This window comes from Penaeus japonicus, unplaced genomic scaffold (assembly GCF_977035675.1).
Source record: "Penaeus japonicus unplaced genomic scaffold, GWHDUDI00000001_assembly GWHDUDI00000034, whole genome shotgun sequence".
Lineage (NCBI taxonomy): Eukaryota > Metazoa > Arthropoda > Malacostraca > Decapoda > Penaeidae > Penaeus > Penaeus japonicus.
Genome location: NW_028234436.1, coordinates 6,859,618 through 6,868,689, shown reverse-complemented (window position 1 = coordinate 6,868,689; position 9,072 = coordinate 6,859,618). Strand labels below are relative to the sequence as shown.

The following is a 9,072-nucleotide window of genomic DNA, read 5'->3' as shown; positions in this document are numbered from 1 at the left end:
ATACATCATGCGTTTAGAAGTAGCCTCTCTAACTCACCCGCGACCAAAATAGGAACTGAGTGAAAACTTCCTTCGCTACAAAAGCTGTTATTGTATTGAAATAATTTAACAAATATACTTTGTTAAATACACACACACACATATATATATATTTATATATATGTATATATATATATATATATATATATATCAAATCATTGTCATATATATATATCTATATCTATATATCTATCTATCTATCTATCTATATATATATATATATATATATCAAATCATTGTCATATATATATATATATATATATATATATATATTTATATATAAATATATAAATTCATACATATGTGCATATATATGTATATATATGTATATATATAGATAGATAGATAGATAAATAGATATAGATATAGATATCAATCTATCTATCTATATATATACATATATATATACATATATATATGCATATATATATATATATATATATATATATATATATATATATATATATATATATATATATATATATATATACATAAGTATCATACTCACGTAAAACACGAGTTCAAGTTTACCTTCCCATCCAGCCTCTCTTATAGTATCTTAATTATGGACGTTGTTCTTCGAATCCCTCCTGATCCATGCGAGTCTTCTCAAAGCACCTAATCCCGGCTTCTCATCCTCCCTGGCTTCCTCAATCCTTCCTTGCATCTCAGGCCGCGCTCTCAGTTGATTAATGTCCTGTTTGCATGTGGACGGGAGGCGCCGCGTGTACTCTTCCTGCACCTTGACCCGACGAGGCTTCCATGGGAGGATTTCATGCAGGGGATGTATTCGAAGGCACCATGGGTATTGCTGCGACACTTGCATTGTTACTCGCATAATTTGTAATCATTATAAAATATTCCCGGACAAAAAAAAAAAAAAAAAAAAAAAAAAAAAGAGGAGGAAGGAAGATGAAAACATGGCGAGCAGAAGAAAAAGAGGAGAACAAGAAACATCGCTACATGTTTAATCATACTAAAATCTCAAAACGGTGTCCTCTAGAAAGTGATGCTGACAATGATTTGATTATGATGATGATAATAAATAATACTTCAGATCCACGTTCGCCCTTGCATCATTCGATTTGCGGAGATATAGAGTGCATTCTCTGTGAGATGGAAGAAAAAGAACAAAAAGGAAAATAAGAAAAGAGTAGGAAAAGGAGAAGAAAAAGAAAAAGAAGAAGGAGAGGAAAGGTTAGAAAAAGAGGAGAAACCACTCTACACTATTTACTAAAACTCAAAAACAGTGTAATCTTGAAAACATTAATTATTATGATAACAATAATTATAATGAAATATATAAATCCCCAGGTCCATGTTCACCCCGCATCACTTACTATGAGGGGGAATAAACCCTTTCTCACTGAGATAGAAGAACAAGAAGACGTGCACAGAGGATAAGGAGGAGAAGAAGGAGAGGGAGAAGAAGGAGAAGGAGGTACATCGCCAAATGGTGTCATACAAAAAATACAATACATAGTGTAATCTAGAATAATAATCATGATGATAATGGTAAAAATGAAAACAATAATAAAAAACTATAAAAAACTATATTTCAAACATTACTCAAAGGAACAGGACTGCGTGACGAACCTTCCCCATCATACAATGCAACTCGCGAGGACAGAAGAGGAGAATGAGAAGGAGAAGAGGAGACGACGAATAAAAAGAGAAGAAAGGAACGAAAGACACAACGCACACTTGCGCGAACACAGAGGCCAGGAAACTGACGCTCACTCCCCCTCCCATAGACCGCCCCCTATCCTCTTCCCCTAACGCGTTTATTGCAGAGATAAAAAATGCCCATTGGAACACTTATCGCAGGATGAGAATGCCTGTCTTCAACTCGCTCGGGATGAATTTCGAAATAGGCATAGAGGAGACATAACACAAATAATAGTGAGGAAGCAAAGTGTAAACATAGGCGATTCCCCTCATTAAGAGTTAACTTAAGGCTTCTTTTGTAGAGTACAAAACAGGTAACGCGTTCTATGTTTTCGAACTTCTGGGAGGGGCGTTCGGGGTTGTCGGCGACGCGTTACGCTTTTGACGTCATCGTTTAAGCTCCGCCCAAAACTAGCCTGAAAAGTAGCCTGAAGTTCGGTTGCTGGAGCACATTGCGTGTCTATTGTTGTTTTATTTTCAACAGCAATACAATGTATATTTTGTTAATAATCCTATACCCAGGAGACAATATCTGTAGATAATTCTATACCAAGAAAACAAAGAAATAAGCCATGAGGACGCCTAAAAAAATAAAAAGTAAAAGAATAACTGAAAACTTTTCCCTCCAAACAGACGGTGTCTCAATTCGTTCCTTTGATTATTATATATTCATTAAAACAAATGTGAATATTAACTCTGATAATTTAATATGCATTTTGATAATAATAAATATCGTGAATCTTAAAATAATTGTTAAAAATCGATTAAATTTCAATACATATGCGTATATAATGTAGATAATAAACAAAAAATATATCTCCTCATTGTAATCGGACAATGTGAATAAACAGCTTTATCAGGGTAAGAGCTCCTCTGCGACATGGACGGAATGAAAAAGCCAATTTCAGCGAAATCACCACTGTGGCAACACAAAGAAGGTACGTACTGGTGTTATTTTATATTAAATACATCTCATATCCATCTCTATAGAGGTAGAATGTAATGTCATGTCTTTGATATTCTAAAAGACGAGCATCAACTTTGGAGGGAGGGAGGAAGAGAGAGAGAGGAAGAGGGAAAAGAGAGAGAGAGGAAGAGGGAAAAGAGGAGAGGAAGAGGAAAAGAGAGAGAGAGAGGAAAAGACAGGGAGAGAGAGAGAGAGGAAGAGGGAAATGAGAGAGAGAGGAAGAGGGAAAGAAGAGAGAGAGAGGAAAAGGAAATACAGAGAGAGAGAGGAATAGGGAAGAGAGAGAGATGGAAGAAGAAATAGGTAGATAGAGAGTGAGAGGATGAGAAAGAGAAGAGAGAGAGTAAAAGTGAAAACAATAGGGAGTGAGAGAGAGAGAAAGAAGTGTATATATATATATATATTTATATATATATATATATATATATATATATATGTATATATATATATATAAATGTGTGTATATTTAAATATATGCATATAATATGTAGATAGGTAGATACATAGATATTTATTCATTCATTTATATATATATATAATATATATATATATATATATATATATATATATATATATATATATAATATATATATTTATGTGTGTGTGTGTGCGTGCATGCATGCGTGCGTCCGTGTGTGTCTATCTATATGTGTATATGTATGTGTGTATATATGTATTTTATTTATTTATTTACTTATTAATTGTCTGTAAAACCTCGCTACCACTGATCTGCTAAGAGTAAATAGGTAAAATTCCATAACGTCTCATAAGGCATCTGGTTAGACAATTGTTTTAGCGGGTCGTGTAGCGTATCGGATTCAACACCGTGCCTGTCAATCTGACGGCACGGGTTCGAGTCCCGGTCAGGGAGGTAAAATTTGTATATTTATTTATTTATTTGTATATATATATATAAATGAGTATATATAAATATATATATTTATTTATATAACTATATAAGTGTGTGTGTGTGTGTGTGTGTGTGTGTGTGTGTGTGTGTGTGTGTGTGTGTGTGTCTGTGTGTGCGTGTGTGTTTATATATACACATGTATATAATGATAATAGTAATAACAATGATTATGTTAATAAATATTTGCTAAGAAACATGTAACTGATAAAATTCAATATTGAAATAGAGCTTTAGATATTTTCTTTCTTTTCATAATAAAGGCAGCCTCAGTGTAATGTTTGTGACAAGTTATACCATAATCCAGAAGAGGCTAGCAAGTGCTGGATGAGCCATATGTCAGTAGTTTATCCAGTGGCTGAAATTGTAAGGAGCCCAGAACCAAGGCCATCCTGGGCACCTGATGTCATTATTGAAAGTCCAGAACAACCAAGCAATATAAGAAGCAATGAAACACTAGAGGTAGAGCTGATTGGTGATCCTGAAGAACTACCTGATGATCCAACTGAACTTCTTGAAGAATCTTAAGCGACAGGTGTTTATTAATCCAAATACTTTTCAATATGAGAAGATATACTGACTTATCTTCTATAATGTAAAAATTTACATTATCTTTATAAGCTTTCCCTTATATATCATTGGATCCAATTGATCTTTTTCTTGTGTTATTTCAGGGTAAGTCAGAAAGACTAAAAGAATTAATAAAGGAGAATTACCCTCATCTGGTGGAGTAAGCAGTCAACTGTTTGGGAAATGATTAAGAACACCTTGCATGAATTTGTAAGTAGCAAATAGCTCTTAATATATAGTGAACTGTATATTTGTTATGAGAAGGTTGGTTATTCAATTAAGCTTTTTATTCTTTAAACCTTGAGTTATGTGTTGCTCAGATGTCAAGTTAATTTCCAATGTATACTTGCAAATTAGAAGTTGATATATGTTCAATACTACACATAAGATATTATCAGCATCATTACAGGCTTTTAATCATATTTACCTTAATCTTTAAAGTAGTGTATACAGTGCATAAGCTTCAATGAAAGATAAAGATTATGTTTTTTCAAAGATTTATGACATTCATGTATAATTTGATTCTCTTCAGTAACCTAAGAGCTATGCTTTCCTTTATCTATATGCTTTGAGTGATATTCAGAAAAGGTAAACAATATTTAGATTTCATATTTAAATTCCTATGGCAAGAGGAGTTTATGTAGTTATGATCTTCACCTTTTATCTAACATGATAACTTGTATTCATAGAACTAGGAAAGTATTCCTGATTACATTTACTTATTTGGGAGGGAGGGTGGGATCTGCAAAATAAATATTTTTCTGTGTTTAAGTTGTCATAAAAAAAATTCAGATTATTGGACACGTGATATGTGACTTCATAGACAGGAAGAAATGTGAGAATAAATAGTTCATGACACTACAGTCTCCATACTTTGACCATAATACTTCTATCTGGATGACTAATACATTGCAGTAGTTAGGAAAGATTTATAAAAATACACACACACACACACACACACACACACACACACACACACACACACACACACACACACACACACACACATATATACACATACATACATATATATATATATATATATATATATATATATATATATATATATATACATACATATATATACATATATATATATATACATATACATATACATATATACACATATATATATATATATATATATATATATACATATATATACATATATATATATATATACATACATATATATACATAATATATATATATATATATATATATATATATATTATATATATATATATATATATATATATATATACATAGAGTAGATAGATAGATAGATAGATAGATGATAGGTTAGATAGATAGATATAGATATATACATACAAATGTATATTTATTTATATGTATATAAGAAATTAACAGGCCATTCATGAATGAGAGCCTGAGCATTATGACCTCCTGGCTTTCTTCTTGCTAGAGTGGCTTATTGTTAGTCCTTGTATTACAGATGAGGAAATTAATGATGATCTAGAAATAGCAGATGCACCAGTTATAATTGAGGTCTGTTCTAATTGCAACACCTTCCAAATTTCCCCCTCATTGATAGTAAATACCAACTCAACTGCAGATCATAGTAGCAGCTATGTTAATGCTGTTACTCATATTGCCATTTCTCTTCCCAACTATAGGTCCTAACAACAGGTACACCTGTCATGACAGCTGCTATGCAAATCCCTCCCAGAACACAAGGGACCACAAGAACATGGAGACGGCTAACTGGAAGAGAACAGCTTGTCTCCAAAATGAGACAAATGCATCAGGAAATGAGGCAAAATTTTGAATAGTTTAAGAACACAGAACATATATATATATATATAATATATATATATAATATATATATATAATATATATATATATATATATATATGCATGTGTGTGTGTGTGTGTGTGGGCGTGCATGCATGCATGCGTGTGTGTGCATGTGTGTGTTTGTGTTTAAAACAAAAGTTTTTGTTGCTGTCACCTCCACAAGAGGAGACTAGTGTATTAATTTTATGTTTATATCATTAATGTTTTATATATCTATTGTCAAGTTTGTAGATCTTTCAGTTAGATTCTGTGAAAATATTATATAATAACAAATCCATTATTTTTAGTGCTACAGTGTATGAGAATTTGAATATATTTAAGTTTATAAATCAGCAATTTAATGTATCAGGATGAAATAAACTCTTTGTTTTATTAAATATGCAATAAGTATTTGTTGCCTTATTGTCATGGACAGGTGAGGATAAACTAAACTGATATCTAAAGTAATTGGAAATACTTTTATTGTGACAAAGTTGCTAAATAAACAAAAAAAGTTATAGGTCACATATGGACATAAAACATTTGAGTAAAAAACATATACTATATATATAAAACATTTCAAAACACACTCACACACACTGCCATTATATTTGTACTGTCCAGGTCAGATTGTACAGCTTCTGGGGCTTTAATTAATACACACAGCAACCATCCACAGCACCAATTACACCTGGCAGGCCAGCTAAATGCTAAGTCTCTTTCCCTTTCCACTGCTTCCTTGTGTGTTGGCCATCTAATATACTCTCTGCCAAGAGAGCACAGCACTTCTATTATTTTTTGCACACAATCAAATGTAACTTTTTGATACTGCAAATAATTCTGATATCTCTCTGTGTGAAACAGGAGTTCCTAAGTACCAAAGTGTCATATACAAGGCCTTCTTTGGTCCTAAATTGAGGCTGGTACGTGAAGGTCTGGACCCATATACCCCTTCGATTTCCTTGATAATCATATCAAAAGAACTTTTAGTAACTCCTAGGTGGTTGAAAAAGTCACTTTTTTGCTCCAGAATTTCCATGAAACCTTCTTGTTGCGGATGATCTTCCCTGCATGAAGAAAAAAAAAGCATATCTAAGCAAAGACTTTTTTTCCCTAAGAAAATATGTTTACTATAAAATGTAAATGAATACTACATGAATATATTTCACTTTCTAATCTTAAAATACAAATACTGTATAATCAAAATGATAACAGAATTTCCAGAAAAGGATTGTAATCTGTGGTTAAATACTTTAAATAATAGTCATTTACTATTACTTTTACATCATGTAAAAAAAAAAAAAAAAAAAAAAATTACAGAGATTAACAAATACAAATTCTAGACCCTACAGAACTTTAAAAATGCATCTCATGGTATCTTGGGGAAAATTTCCTTATTTGTTTTATGAAAAAGATGACGCAGTTGATTAGCATGAACACTGCCTTCTCCAAATATCTGATTTTAGTTTAAATGCAACAATTACACTGCAGTTGTTATTTGTCTAACTTATTTCCCATGCACACATAGTAAATAAATCTAAAGTATGGAAAGATTTGCACTACTGTTTACAAAAACTTGGAAGGAAGTTGGTTGGCCTTTGCCAGAGGTTTTCCTTCAAACCAATAGGAAACCCACCTTATTCGAAGGCATAAGCCGTCATACACATCAACACACATTGCAGTTGGTTGCACAATCTCTTCCATAACTTCATTGCTCTCATCTGGGAAGACCTGTAGAGCTACAGCCGTGATCTCTATTGGTCTCTCGATGAGGCCGCCATCGTATGATACGTGTGTGGTGGATCCTCTGTGTTGTTCCGGGAGCGTGTAATTTGAAATGATATCTACGATACTTTTTCCCACAATTCGCCCTACGCTTGGCAGCGCACTCACTAGCCAATCAGCGTCTATGGAGAGTAATGACGTCATTAGGCCAACCTCTTTCAGTCTTCAGGAACATAGAACGCGTTCCCTGTTTTGTACTCTACAAAAGAAGCCTTTAATTTTTCATATTGGAACGTCTTGACCCACACTAAATCCGAGTAAACGGGATGAATCGTCTTCCTGATTGAATGAAATAAGAGAGCGCGCTGTATATACTGAGGATGAAGCAGAAGGCTTCGGTTATTCTGTTGTCAGAGTATCATCATTGATGTAGATATCTTTGCAAATGCCCCGACACATGTTCCCGGTAGGTTTCAAGAAATCCCTCCAAATGTCAGGGGAAGCACTCATTATTTAATCCTAGGGACTCCCCGGACACCAAAGACATGTGCGTTCTTGAATGCATTGCCTACACGGAGGTATAAGAACTGACCTAGTGGGTACAGAAGCACGGTTTCCATGAACAGGAAACGGAGAAGATTGCAAAGTCTTTTACGATTATGTAAATATCCCATCTAATGCAACGACTAAAGAGTTGGAAAACTTGAACATTCCCGACCCTGCCAATATGGCGAATCTGGACGTTTATACTATACTCAGCTTAAATGATACTGATGAAGCCGAAGAGGGTAAACGGCGATACAAGAAAAGTTCGACAAGACCGGGGCATTTCCTGGTAGGTGGAAAACCTCTTTATTACTGATAAAAGAAAATGATATCTTGATACACAACAGTCAAGTTTGTGGGTCCATTCTGTAGAAGAAAAGGAAAAGAAATCTCTGTAACACATACTACCACACCTACAGTACCACTCGCGCTATTAAAAGGTTTCCTCTCCTGGGAAACGTTAAATGTTTGAGACCTACACCCATGCCCGGTCATACCCAATCACGTGGCCATAGCACACTGCTACCTCATCATAGTTTGGAGCGGCTCCGTTACAGCCTCTGGTATATACAAAGGTCCTGACGCGGCTACACGATTTCAAAAACCTCTCTGAAAAATGGCAAGAAATCAAGACAAATAAAGTCCTCTTTCCCCTCCATATGACACCCGTGTCGGAGGGGAATAGTGAGGGGAATCCCGACTCTTTCAAGGGAGTCGGCTCTCTGCAATTCCAAATGGGTCTTTTGGCTCACAATTATAAAAGTCGCCTAAATTCTTCATTAAAGCAGCTCATGTTTAATATATATATATATATATATATATATATATATATATATATATATATATATATATA

The 9,072-nt window shown here is 33.7% G+C and overlaps 1 long non-coding RNA gene across 3 annotated transcripts; it reads left to right on the top strand.

Annotated features, from left to right (window-relative positions):
• The first annotated feature begins 2,527 nt into the window (after positions 1–2,527).
• Positions 2,528–5,961, top strand: LOC122259336 (uncharacterized). 3 transcript variants are annotated; one of them, XR_015190468.1, is made up of 4 exons: positions 2,528–2,645; positions 3,845–4,116; positions 4,256–4,361; positions 5,789–5,961. It is a non-coding gene; the product is annotated as an uncharacterized LOC122259336 (long non-coding RNA). The 3 variants fall into 3 exon arrangements; XR_015190469.1 differs by having other exon boundaries at positions 2,534–2,645; positions 3,849–4,116; XR_006223763.2 differs by lacking the exons at positions 2,528–2,645; positions 3,845–4,116 and having other exon boundaries at positions 4,253–4,361.
• Positions 5,962–9,072: the final 3,111 nt, after the last annotated feature.